Raw genomic sequence first — 13,672 nt, forward strand, 5'->3', positions numbered from 1 at the left:
CCTGGACTGCTGAGTTTTCTTTCCCAGGGAAAATGGAAAAAGGATGTGCCCAGGGGCCCCTAGCCCTGATTGCAAAAAATCCTTATATCGAAGGATGGACCCCACAACGAAGTTGTCCCCACCTCAAACTTGTGCTGCCCTGATAGACCCAAGGGAGCCCTACAAACTGACATCAGGAACCTGGACTGCTGAGTTTTCTTTCCCAGGGAAAATGGAAAAAGGATGTGCCCAGGGGCCCCTGGCCCTGGGCTGGGGCCTCACTACAAAAATCCATATATAGAAGGATGGACCCCACACCGAAGTTGTCCCCACCTCAAACTTGTGCTGCCCTGATAGACCCAAGGGAGCCCTACAAACTGACATCAGGAACCTGGACTGCTGAGTTTTCTTTCCCAGGGAAAATGGAAAAAGGATGTGCCCAGGGGCCCCTAGACCTGACTGCAAAAAATCCATATATCAAAGGATGGACGCCACACCGAAGATGTCCCCTCCTCAAACTTGTGCTGCCCTGATAGACCCAAGGGAGCCCTACAAACTGACATCAGGAACCTGGACTGCTGAGTTTTCTTTCCCAGGGAAAATGGAAAAAGAGTGTGTTCAGGGGCCCCTGGTCCTGGGCTGGGGCCTGACTGCAAAGAATCCTTATATCGAAGGATGGACCCCACACCGAAGTTGTCCACACCTCAAACTTGTGCTGCCCTGATAGACCCAAGGGAGCCCTACAAACTGACATCAGGAACCTGGACTGCTGAGTTTTCTTTCCCAGGGAAAATGGAAAAAGGATGTGCCCAGGGGCCGCTGGCCCTGGGCTGGGACCTCACTGCGAAAAATCCTTATATCGAAGGATGGACCCCACACCGAAGTTGTCCCCACCTCAAACTTGTGCTGCCCTGATAGACCCAAGGGAGCCCTACAAACTGACATCAGGAACCTGGACTGCTGAGTTTTCTTTCCCAGGGAAAATGGCCAAAGGATGTGCCCAGGGGCCCCTAGCCCTGACTACAAAAATCCTTATATCGAAGGATGGACCCCACACCGAAGTTGTCCCCACCTCAAACTTGTGCTGCCCTGATAGACCCAAGGGAGCCCTACAAACTGACATCAGGAACCTGGACTGCTGAGTTTTCTTTCCCAAGGAAAATGGCCAAAGGATGTGCCCAGGGGCCCCTGGCCCTGGGCTGGGGCTTCACTGCAAAAAATCCTTATATCGAAGGATGGAGCCCACACCAAAGTTGTCCCCACCTCAAACTTGTGCTGCCCTGATAGACCCAAGGGAGCCCTACAAACTGACATCAGGAACCTGGACTGCTGAGTTTTCTTTCCCAGGGAAAATGGAAATAGGTTGTGCCCAGGGGCCCCTGGCCCTGACTGCAAAAAATCCTTATATCGAAGGATGGACCCCACACCGAAGTTGTCCCCACCTCAAACTTGTGCTGCCCTGATACACCCAAGGGAGCCCTACAAACTGACATCAGGAACCTGGACTGCTGAGTTTTCTTTCCCAGGGGAAATGGAAAAAGGTTGTGCCCTGGAGCCCCTGGCCCTGACTGCAAAAAATCCTTATATCGAAGGATGGAGCCCACACCGAAGTGGTCCCTACCTCAAACTTGTGCTGCCCTGATAGACCCAAGGGAGCCCTACAAACTGACATCAGGAACCTGGACTGCTGAGTTTCCTTTCCCAGGGAAAATGGCCAAAGGATGTGCCCAGGGGCCCCTAGCCCTTACTGCAAAAAATCCTTATATCGAAGGATGGACCCCACACCGAAGTTGTCCCAACCTCAAACTTGTGCTGCCCTGATAGACCCAAGGGAGCCCTACAAACTGACATCAGGAACCTGGACTGCTGAGTTTTCTTTCCCAGGGAAAATGGAAAAAGTATGTGCCCAGGGGCCGCTGGCCCTGGGCTGGGACCTCACTGCGAAAAATCCTTATATCGAAGGATGGACCCCACACCGAAGTTGTCCCCACCTCAAACTTGTGCTGCCCTGATAGACCCAAGGGAGCCCTACAAACTGACATCAGGAACCTGGACTGCTGAGTTTTCTTTCCCAGGGAAAACGGCCAAAAGATGTGCCCAGGGGCCCCTTGCCCTGACTACAAAAAATCCTTATATCGAAGGATAGACCCCACACCGAAGTTGTCCCCACCTCAAACTTGTGCTGCCCTGATAGACCCAAGGGAGCCCTACAAACTGACATCAGGAACCTGGACTGCTGAGTTTTCTTTCCCAGGGAAAATGGCCAAAGGATGTGCCCAGGGGCCCCTAGCCCTGACTACAAAAATCCTTATATCGAAGGATGGACCCCACACCGAAGTTGTCCCCACCTCAAACTTGTGCTGCCCTGATAGACCCAAGGGAGCCCTACAAACTGACATCAGGAACCTGGACTGCTGAGTTTTCTTTCCCAGGGAAAATGGCCAAAGGATGTGCCCATGGGCCCCTGGCCCTGGGCTGGGATAACACTGCAAAAAATCCTTATATCGAAGGATGGACCCCACACCGAAGTTGTCCCCACCTCAAACTTGTGCTGCCCTGATAGACCCAAGGGAGCCCGACAAACTGACATCAGGAACCTGGACTGCTGAGTTTTCTTTCCCAGGGAAAATGGCCAAAGGATGTGCCCAGGGGCCCCTAGCCCTGACTACAAAAATCCTTATATCGAAGGATGGACCCCACACCGAAGTTGTCCCCACCTCAAACTTGTGCTGCCCTGATAGACCCAAGGGAGCCCTACAAACTGACATCAGGAACCTGGACTGCTGAGTTTTCTTTCCCAGGGAAAATGGAAAAAGGATGTGCCCAGGGGCCCCTGGCCCTGACTGCAAAAAATCCTTATATCGAAGGATGGACCCCACACCGAAGTTGTCCCCACCTCAAACTTGTGCTGCCCTGATACACCCAAGGGAGCCCTACAAACTGACATCAGGAACCTGGACTGCTGAGTTTTCTTTCCCAGGGGAAATGGAAAAAGGATGTGCCCTGGAGCCCCTGGCCCTGACTGCAAAAAATCCTAATGTCGAAGGATGGAGCCCACACCGAAGTGGTCCCCACCTCAAACTTGTGCTGCCCTGATAGACCCAAGGGAGCCCTACAAACTGACATCAGGAACCTGGACTGCTGAGTTTTCTTTCCCAGGGAAAATGGCCAAAGGATGTGCCCAGGGGCCCCTAGCCCTGACTGCAAAAAATCCTTATATCGAAGGATGGACCCCACAACGAAGTTGTCCCAACCTCAAACTTGTGCTGCCCTGATAGACCCAAGGGAGCCCTACAAACTGACATCAGGAACCTGGACTGCTGAGTTTTCTTTCCCAGGGAAAATGGAAAAAGGATGTGCCCAGGGGCCGCTGGCCCTGGGCTGGGACCTCACTGCGAAAAATCCTTATATCGAAGGATGGACCCCACACCGAAGTTGTCCCCACCTCAAACTTGTGCTGCCCTGATACACCCAAGGGAGCCCTACAAACTGACATCAGGAACCTGGACTGCTGAGTTTTCTTTCCCAGGGAAAATGGCCAAAGGATGTGCCCAGGGGCCCCTGGCCCTGGGCTGGGACCTCACTACAAAGAATCCTTATATCGAAAGATGGACCCCACACCGAAGTTGTCCCCACCTCAAACTTGTGCTGCCCTGATAGACCCAAGGGAGCCCTACAAACTGACATCAGGAACCTGGACTGCTGAGTTTTCTTTCCCAGGGAAAATGGCCAAAGGATGTGCCCAGGGGCCCCTGGCCCTGACTGCAAAAAATCCTTATATTGAAGGCTGGACTGCACACCGAAGTTGTCCCCACCTCAAACTTGTGCTGCCCTGATAGACCCAAGGGAGCCCTACAAACTAACATCAGGAACCTGGACTGCTGAGTTTTCTTTCCCAGGGAAAATGGAAAAAGGATGTGCCCAGGGGCCCCTGGCCCTGACTGCAAAAAATCCTTATATCGAAGGATGGACCCCACACCGAAGTTGTCCCCACCTCAAACTTGTGCTGCCCTGATACACCCAAGGGAGCCCTACAAACTGACATCAGGAACCTGGACTGCTGAGTTTTCTTTCCCAGGGGAAATGGAAAAAGGATGTGCCCTGGAGCCCCTGGCCCTGACTGCAAAAAATCCTTATATCGAAGGATGGACCCCACACCGAAGTGGTCCCCACCTCAAACTTGTGCTGCCCTGATAGACCCAAGGCAGCCCTACAAACTGACATCAGGAACCTGGACTGCTGAGTTTTCTTTCCTAGGGAAAATGGCCAACGGACGTGCCCAGGGGCCCCTAGCCCTGACTGCAAAAAATCCTTATATCGATGGATGGACCCCACACCGAAGTTGTCCCCACCTCAAACTTGTGCTGCCCTGATAGACCCAAGGGAGCCCTACAAACTGACATCAGGAACCTGGACTGCTGAGTTTTCTTTCCCAGGGAAAATGGAAAAAGGATGTGCCCAGGGGCCCCTAGCCCTGACTGCAAAAAATCCTTATATCGATGGATGGATTCCACACCGAAGTTGTCCCCACCTCAAACTTGTGCTGCCCTGATAGACCCAAGGGAGCCCTACAAACTGACATCAGGAACCTGGACTGCTGAGTTTTCTTTCCCAGGGAAAATGGAAAAAGGATGTGCCCAGGGGCCCCTGGCCCTGGGCTGGGACCTCACTACTAAAAATCCTTATATCGAAGGATGGACCCCACACCAAAGTAGTCCCCACCTCAAACTTGTGCTGCCCTGATAGACCCAAGGGAGCCGTACAAACTGACATCAGGAACCTGGACTGCTGAGTTTTCTTTCCCAGGGAAAATGGAAAAAGGATGTGCCCAGGGGCCCCTGGCCCTGGGCTGGGACCTCACTACAAAAAATCCTTATATCGAAGGATGGACCCCACACCGAAGTTGTCCCCACCTCAAACTTGTGCTGCCCTGATAGACCCAAGGGAGCCCTACAAACTGACATCAGGAACCTGGACTGCTGAGTTTTCTTTCCCAGGGAAAATGGAAAAAGGATGTGCCCAGGGGCCCCTAGCCCTGACTGCAAAAAATCCTTATATCGAAGGATGGACCCCACACCGAAGTTGTCCCCACCTCAAACTTGTGCTGCCCTGATAGACCCAAGGGAGCCCTACAAACTGACATCAGGAACCTGGACTGCTGAGTTTTCTTTCCCAGGGAAAATGGAAAAAGGATGTGCCCAGGGGCCCCTTGCCCTGACTACAAAAAATCCTTATATCGAAGGATAGACCCCGCACCGAAGTTGTCCCCACCTCAAACTTGTGCTGCCCTGATAGACCCAAGGGAGCCCTACAAACTGACATCAGGAACCTGGACTGCTGAGTTTTCTTTCCCAGGGAAAATGGCCAAAGGATGTGCCCAGGGGCCCCTAGCCCTGACTACAAAAATCCTTATATCGAAGGATGGACCCCACACCGAAGTTGTCCCCACCTCAAACTTGTGCTGCCCTGATAGACCCAAGGGAGCCCTACAAACTGACATCAGGAACCTGGACTGCTGAGTTTTCTTTCCCAGGGAAAATGGCCAAAGGATGTGCCCATGGGCCCCTGGCCCTTGGCTGGGGTAACACTGCAAAAAATCCTTATATAGAAGGATGGACCCCACACCGAAGTTGTCCCCACCTCAAACTTGTGCTGCCCTGATAGACCCAAGGGAGCCCTACAAACTGACATCAGGAACCTGGACTGCTGAGTTTTCTTTCCCAGGGAAAATGGCCAAAGGATGTGCCCAGGGGCCCCTAGCCCTGACTACAAAAATCCTTATATCGAAGGATGGACCCCACACCGAAGTTGTCCCCACCTCAAACATGTGCTGCCCTGATAGACCCAAGGGAGCCCTACAAACTGACATCAGGAACCTGGACTGCTGAGTTTTCTTTCCCAGGGAAAATGGAAAAAGGATGTGCCCAGGGGCCCCTGGCCCTGACTGCAAAAAATCCTTATATCGAAGGATGGACCCCACACCGAAGTTGTCCCCACCTCAAACTTGTGCTGCCCTGATACACCCAAGGGAGCCCTACAAACTGACATCAGGAACCTGGACTGCTGAGTTTTCTTTCCCAGGGGAAATGGAAAAAGGATGTGCCCTGGAGCCCCTGGCCCTGACTGCAAAAAATCCTAATGTCGAAGGATGGAGCCCACACCGAAGTGGTCCCCACCTCAAACTTGTGCTGCCCTGATAGACCCAAGGGAGCCCTACAAACTGACATCAGGAACCTGGACTGCTGAGTTTTCTTTCCCAGGGAAAATGGCCAAAGGATGTGCCCAGGGGCCCCTAGCCCTGACTGCAAAAAATCCTTATATCGAAGGATGGACCCCACAACGAAGTTGTCCCAACCTCAAACTTGTGCTGCCCTGATAGACCCAAGGGAGCCCTACAAACTGACATCAGGAACCTGGACTGCTGAGTTTTCTTTCCCAGGGAAAATGGAAAAAGGATGTGCCCAGGGGCCGCTGGCCCTGGGCTGGGACCTCACTGCGAAAAATCCTTATATCGAAGGATGGACCCCACACCAAAGTTGTCCCCACCTCAAACTTGTGCTGCCCTGATAGACCCAAGGGAGCCCTACAAACTGACATCAGGAACCTGGACTGCTGAGTTTTCTTTCCCAGGGAAAATGGCCAAAGGATGTGCCCAGGGGCCCCTGGCCCTGGGCTGGGGCTTCACTGCAAAAAATCCTTATATCGAAAGATGGACCCCACACCGAAGTTGTCCCCACCTCAAACTTGTGCTGCCCTGATAGACCCAAGGGAGCCCTACAAACTGACATCAGGAACCTGGACTGCTGAGTTTTCTTTCCCAGGGAAAATGGCCAAAGGATGTGCCCAGGGGCCCCTGGCCCTGACTGCAAAAAATCCTTATATTGAAGGCTGGACTGCACACCGAAGTTGTCCCCACCTCAAACTTGTGCTGCCCTGATAGACCCAAGGGAGCCCTACAAACTAACATCAGGAACCTGGACTGCTGAGTTTTCTTTCCCAGGGAAAATGGAAAAAGGATGTGCCCAGGGGCCCCTGGCCCTGACTGCAAAAAATCCTTATATCGAAGGATGGACCCCACACCGAAGTTGTCCCCACCTCAAACTTGTGCTGCCCTGATACACCCAAGGGAGCCCTACAAACTGACATCAGGAACCTGGACTGCTGAGTTTTCTTTCCTAGGGAAAATGGCCAACGGACGTGCCCAGGGGCCCCTAGCCCTGACTGCAAAAAATCCTTATATCGATGGATGGACCCCACACCGAAGTTGTCCCCACCTCAAACTTGTGCTGCCCTGATAGACCCAAGGGAGCCCTACAAACTGACATCAGGAACCTGGACTGCTGAGTTTTCTTTCCCAGGGAAAATGGAAAAAGGATGTGCCCAGGGGCCCCTAGCCCTGACTGCAAAAAATCCTTATATCGATGGATGGATTCCACACCGAAGTTGTCCCCACCTCAAACTTGTGCTGCCCTGATAGACCCAAGGGAGCCCTACAAACTGACATCAGGAACCTGGACTGCTGAGTTTTCTTTCCCAGGGAAAATGGAAAAAGGATGTGCCCAGGGGCCCCTGGCCCTGGGCTGGGACCTCACTACTAAAAATCCTTATATCGAAGGATGGACCCCACACCAAAGTAGTCCCCACCTCAAACTTGTGCTGCCCTGATAGACCCAAGGGAGCCGTACAAACTGACATCAGGAACCTGGACTGCTGAGTTTTCTTTCCCAGGGAAAATGGAAAAAGGATGTGCCCAGGGGCCCCTGGCCCTGGGCTGGGACCTCACTACAAAAAATCCTTATATCGAAGGATGGACCCCACACCGAAGTTGTCCCCACCTCAAACTTGTGCTGCCCTGATAGACCCAAGGGAGCCCTAAAAACTGACATCAGGAACCTGGACTGCTGAGTTTTCTTTCCCAGGGAAAATGGAAAAAGGATGTGCCCAGGGGCCCCTACCCCTGACTGCAAAAAATCCTTATATCGAAGGATGGACCCCACACCGAAGTTGTCCCCACCTCAAACTTGTGCTGCCCTGATAGACCCAAGGGAGCCCTACAAACTGACATCAGGAACCTGGACTGCTGAGTTTTCTTTCCCAGGGAAAATGGAAAAAGGATGTGCCCAGGGGCCCCTGGCCCTGACTGCAAAAAATCCTTATATCGAAGGATGGACCCCACACCGAAGTGTTCCCCACCTCAAACTTGTGCTGCCCTGATACACCCAAGGGAGCCCTACAAACTGACATCAGGAACCTGGACTGCTGAGTTTTCTTTCCCAGGGAAAATGGAAAAAGGATGTGCCCAGGGGCCCCTGGCCCTGGGCTGGGGCCTCACTACAAAGAATCCTTATATCGAAGGATGGATCCCACACCGAAATTGTCCCCACCTCAAACTTGTGCTGCCCTGATAGACCCAATGGAGCCCTACAAACTGACATCAGGAACCTGGACTGCTGAGTTTTCTTTCCCAGGGAAAATGGAAAAAGGATGTGCCCAGCGGCCCCAGGCCCTGGGCTGGGGCCTCACTACAAAAATCCATATATAGAAGGATGGACCCCACACCGAAGTTGTCCCCACCTCAAACTTGTGCTGCCCTGATAGACCCAAGGGAGCCCTACAAACTGACATCAGGAACCTGGACTGCTGAGTTTTCTTTCCCAGGGAAAATGGCCAAAGGTTGTGCCCAGGGGCCCCTAGACCTGACTGCAAAAAATCCATATATCGAAGGATGGACCCCACACCGAAGTTGTCCCCACCTCAAACTTGTGCTGCCCTGATAGACCCAAGGGAGCCCTACAAACTGACATCAGGAACCTGGACTGCTGAGTTTTCTTTCCCAGGGAAAATGGAAAAAGAGTGTTTCCAGGGGCCCCTAGCCCTGGGCTGGGGTCTGACGGCAAAGAATCCTTATATCGAAGGATGGACCCCACACCGAAGTTGTCCCCACCTCAAACTTGTGCTGCCCTGATAGACCCAAGGGAGCCCTACAAACTGACATCAGGAACCTGGACTGCTGAGTTTTCTTTCCCAGGGAAAATGGCCAAAGGTTGTGCCCAGGGGCCCCTACCCCTAACTGCAAAAAATCCTTATATCGAAGGATGGAGCCCACACCGAAGTTGTCCCAACCTCAAACTTGTGCTGCCCTGATAGACCCAAGGGAGCCCTACAAACTGACATCAGGAACCTGGACTGCTGAGTTTTCTTTCCCAGGGAAAATGGAAAAAGGATGTGCCCAGGGGCCGCTGGCCCTGGGCTGGGACCTCACTGCGAAAAATCCTTATATCGAAGGATGGATTACACACCGAAGTTGTCCCCACCTCAAACTTGTGCTGCCCTGATAGACCCAAGGGAGCCCTACAAACTGACATCAGGAACCTGGACTGCTGAGTTTTCTTTCCCAGGGAAAATGGAAAAAGGATGTGCCCAGGGGCCCCTGGCCCTGACTGCAAAAAATCCTTATATCGAAGGATGGACCCCACACCGAAGTGTTCCCCACCTCAAACTTGTGCTGCCCTGATAGACCCAAGGGAGCCCTACAAACTGACATCAGGAACCTGGACTGCTGAGTTTTCTTTCACAGAGAAAATGGAAAAAGGATGTGCCCAGGGGCCCCTAGCCCTGGGCTGGGGCCTCACAACAAAGAATCCGTATATCAAAGGATGGACCCCACACCGAAATTGTCCCCACCTCAAACTTGTGCTGCCCTGATAGACCCAAGGGAGCCCTACAAACTGACATCAGGAACCTGGACTGCTGAGTTTTCTTTCCCAGGGAAAATGGAAAAAGGATGTGCCCAGGGGCCCCTAGCCCTGACTGCAAAAAATCCTTGTATCGAAGGATGGACCCCACACCGAAGTTGTCCCCACCTCAAACTTGTGCTGCCCTGATAGACCCAAGGGAGCCCTACAAACTGACATCAGGAACCTGGACTGCTGAGTTTTCTTTCCCAGGGAAAATGGAAAAAGGATGTGCCCGGGGCCCCTAGCCCTGACTGCCAAAAAGCCTTATATCGATGGATGGACCCCACACCGAAGTGTTCCCCACCTCAAACTTGTGCTGCCCTGATAGACCCAAGGGAGCCCTACAAACTGACATCAGGAACCTGGACTGCTGAGTTTTCTTTCCCAGGGAAAATGGAAAAAGGACGTGCCCAGGGGCCCCTGGCCCGGACTGCAAAAAATCCTTCTATCGAAGGATGGAGCCCACACCGAAGTTGTCCCCACCTCAAACTTGTGCTGCCCTGATAGACCCAAGGGAGCCCTACAAACTGACATCAGGAACCTGGACTGCTGAGTTTTCTTTCCCAGGGAAAATGGAAAAAGGATGTGCCCAGGGGCCCCTAGCCCTGACTGCAAAAAATCCTTATATCGAAGGATGGACCCCACAACGAAGTTGTCCCCACCTCAAACTTGTGCTGCCCTGATAGACCCAAGGGAGCCCTACAAACTGACATCAGGAACCTGGACTGCTGAGTTTTCTTTCCCAGGGAAAATGGAAAAAGGATGTGCCCAGCGGCCCCAGGCCCTGGGCTGGGGCCTCACTACAAAAATTCATATATAGAAGGATGGACCCCACACCGAAGTTGTCCCCACCTCAAACTTGTGCTGCCCTGATAGACCCAAGGGAGCCCTACAAACTGACATCAGGAACCTGGACTGCTGAGTTTTCTTTCCCAGGGAAAATGGCCAAAGGTTGTGCCCAGGGGCCCCTAGACCAGACTGCAAAAAATCCATATATCGAAGGATGGACCCCACACCGAAGTTGTCCCCACCTCAAACTTGTGCTGCCCTGATAGACCCAAGGGAGCCCTACAAACTGACATCAGGAACCTGGACTGCTGAGTTTTCTTTCCCAGGGAAAATGGAAAAAGAGTCTGTCCAGGGGCCCCTAGCCCTGGGCTGGGGTCTGATGGCAAAGAATCCTTATATCGAAGGATGGACCCCACACCGAAGTTGTCCACACCTCAAACTTGTGCTGCCCTGATAGACACAAGGGAGCCCTACAAACTGACATCAGGAACCTGGACTGCTGAGTTTTCTTTCCCAGGGAAAATGGCCAAAGGATGTGCCCAGGGGCCCCTAGCCCTGACTGCAAAAAATCCTTATATCGAAGGATGGACCCCACACCGAAGTTGTCCCCACCTCAAACTTGTGCTGCCCTGATAGACCCAAGGCAGCCCTACAAACTGACATCAGGAACCTGGACTGCTGAGTTTTCTTTCCCAGGGAAAATGGAAAAAGGGTGTGCTCGGAGTCCCCTGGCCCTGACTGCAAAAAATCCTTATATCGAAGGTTGCACCCCAGACCGAAGCTGTCCCCACCTCAAACTTGTGCTGCCCTGATAGACCCAAGGGAGCCCTAAAACTGACATCAGGAACCTGGACTGCTGAGTTTTCTTTCCCAGCGAAAATGGAAAAAGGATGTGCCCAGGGGCCCCTGGCCCTGGGCCCCTGGCCCTGACTGGAAAAATCCTTATATCGAAGGATGGACCCCACACCGAAGTTGTCCCCACCTCAAACTTGTGCTGCCCTGATAGACCCAAGGCAGCCCTACAAACTGACATCAGGAACCTGGACTGCTGAGTTTTCTTTCCCAGGGAAAATGGAAAAAGGATGTGCCCAGGGGCCCCTAGCCCTGACTGCAAAAAATCCTTATATCGAAGGATGGACCCCACACCGAAGTTGTCCCCACCTCAAACTTGTGCTGCCCTGATAGACCCAAGGGAGCCCTACAAACTGACATCAGGAACCTGGACTGCTGAGTTTTCTTTCCCAGGGAAAATGGAAAAAGTGTATGCCCGGAGTCCCCTGGCCCTGACTGCAAATAATCCTTATATCAAAGGATGCACCCCACACCGAAGCTGTCCCCACCTCAAACCTGTGCTGCCCTGATACACCCAAGGGAGCCCTACAAACTGACATCAGGAACCTGGACTGCTGAGTTTTCTTTCCCAGGGAAAATGGCCAAAGGATGTGCCCGGGGGCCCCTGGCCCTGGGCAGGAACATCACTGCAAAAAATCCTTATATCGAAGGATGGATTCCACACCGAAGTTGTCCCCACCTCAAACTTGTGCTGCCCTGATAGACCCAAGGGAGCCCTACAAACTGACATCAGGAACCTGGACTGCTGAGTTTTCTTTCCGAGGGAAAATCGAAAAAGGGTGTGCCCAGGGGCCGCTGGCCCTGGGCTGGGGCCTCACTACAAAAATCCTTATATCGAAGGATGGACCCCACACCGAAGTTGTCCCCACCTCAAACTTGTGCTGCCCTGATAGACCCAAGGGAGCCCTAAAAACTGACATCAGGAACCTGGACTGCTGAGTTTTCTTTCCCAGGGTAAATGGAAAAAGGTTGTGCCCGGGGGCCCCTGGCCCTGGACTGGAACCACACTGCGAAAAATCCTTATATCGAAGGCTGGACCCCACACCGAAGTTGTCCCCACCTCAAACTTGTGCTGCCCTGATAGACCCAAGGGAGCCTTACAAACTGACATCAGGAACCTGGACTGCTGAGTTTTCTTTCCCAGGGAAAATGGCCAAAGGATGTGCCCAGGGGCCCCTACCCCTAACTGCAAAAAATCCTTATATCGAAGGATGGAGCCCACACCGAAGTTGTCCCCACCTCAAACTTGTGCTGCCCTGATAGACCCAAGGGAGCCCTACAAACTGACATCAGGAACCTGGACTGCTGAGTTTTCTTTCCCAGGGAAAATGGAAAAAGGATGTGTTCAAGGGCCCCTGGCCCTGACTGCAAAAAATCCTTATATCGAAGGATGGACCCCACACCGAAGTGTTCCCCACCTCAAACTTGTGCTGCCCTGATAGACCCAAGGGAGCCCTACAAACTGACATCAGGAACCTGGACTGCTGAGTTTTCTTTCCCAGGGAAAATGGAAAAAGGATGTGCCCAGGGGCCCCTGGCCCTGGGCTGGGGCCTCACTACAAAAATCCATATATAGAAGGATGGACCCCACACCGAAGTTGTCCCCACCTCAAACTTGTGCTGCCCTGATAGACCCAAGGGAGCCCTACAAACTGACATCAGGAACCTGGACTGCTGAGTTTTCTTTCCCAGGGAAAATGGAAAAAGGATGTGCCCAGGGGCCCCTAGACCTGACTGCAAAAAATCCATATATCAAAGGATGGACGCCACACCGAAGATGTCCCCTCCTCAAACTTGTGCTGCCCTGATAGACCCAAGGGAGCCCTACAAACTGACATCAGGAACCTGGACTGCTGAGTTTTCTTTCCCAGGGAAAATGGAAAAAGAGTGTGTTCAGGGGCCCCTAGCCCTGGGCTGGGGCCTGACTGCAAAGAATCCTTATATCGAAGGATGGACCCCACACCGAAGTTGTCCACACCTCAAACTTGTGCTGCCCTGATAGACCCAAGGGAGCCCTACAAACTGACATCAGGAACCTGGACTGCTGAGTTTTCTTTCCCAGGGAAAATGGAAAAAGGATGTGCCCAGGGGCCGCTGGCCCTGGGCTGGGACCTCACTGCGAAAAATCCTTATATCGAAGGATGGACCCCACACCGAAGTTGTCCCCACCTCAAACTTGTGCTGCCCTGATAGACCCAAGGGAGCCCTACAAACTGACATCAGGAACCTGGACTGCTGAGTTTTCTTTCCCAGGGAAAATGGCCAAAGGATGTGCCCAGGGGCCCCTAGCCCTGACCACAAAAATCCTTATATCG

The sequence above is a fragment of the Lonchura striata genome, chromosome 17, assembly GCF_050655825.1.
Source record: "Lonchura striata isolate lonStrDom1 chromosome 17, ASM5065582v1, whole genome shotgun sequence".
NCBI lineage: Eukaryota > Metazoa > Chordata > Aves > Passeriformes > Estrildidae > Lonchura > Lonchura striata.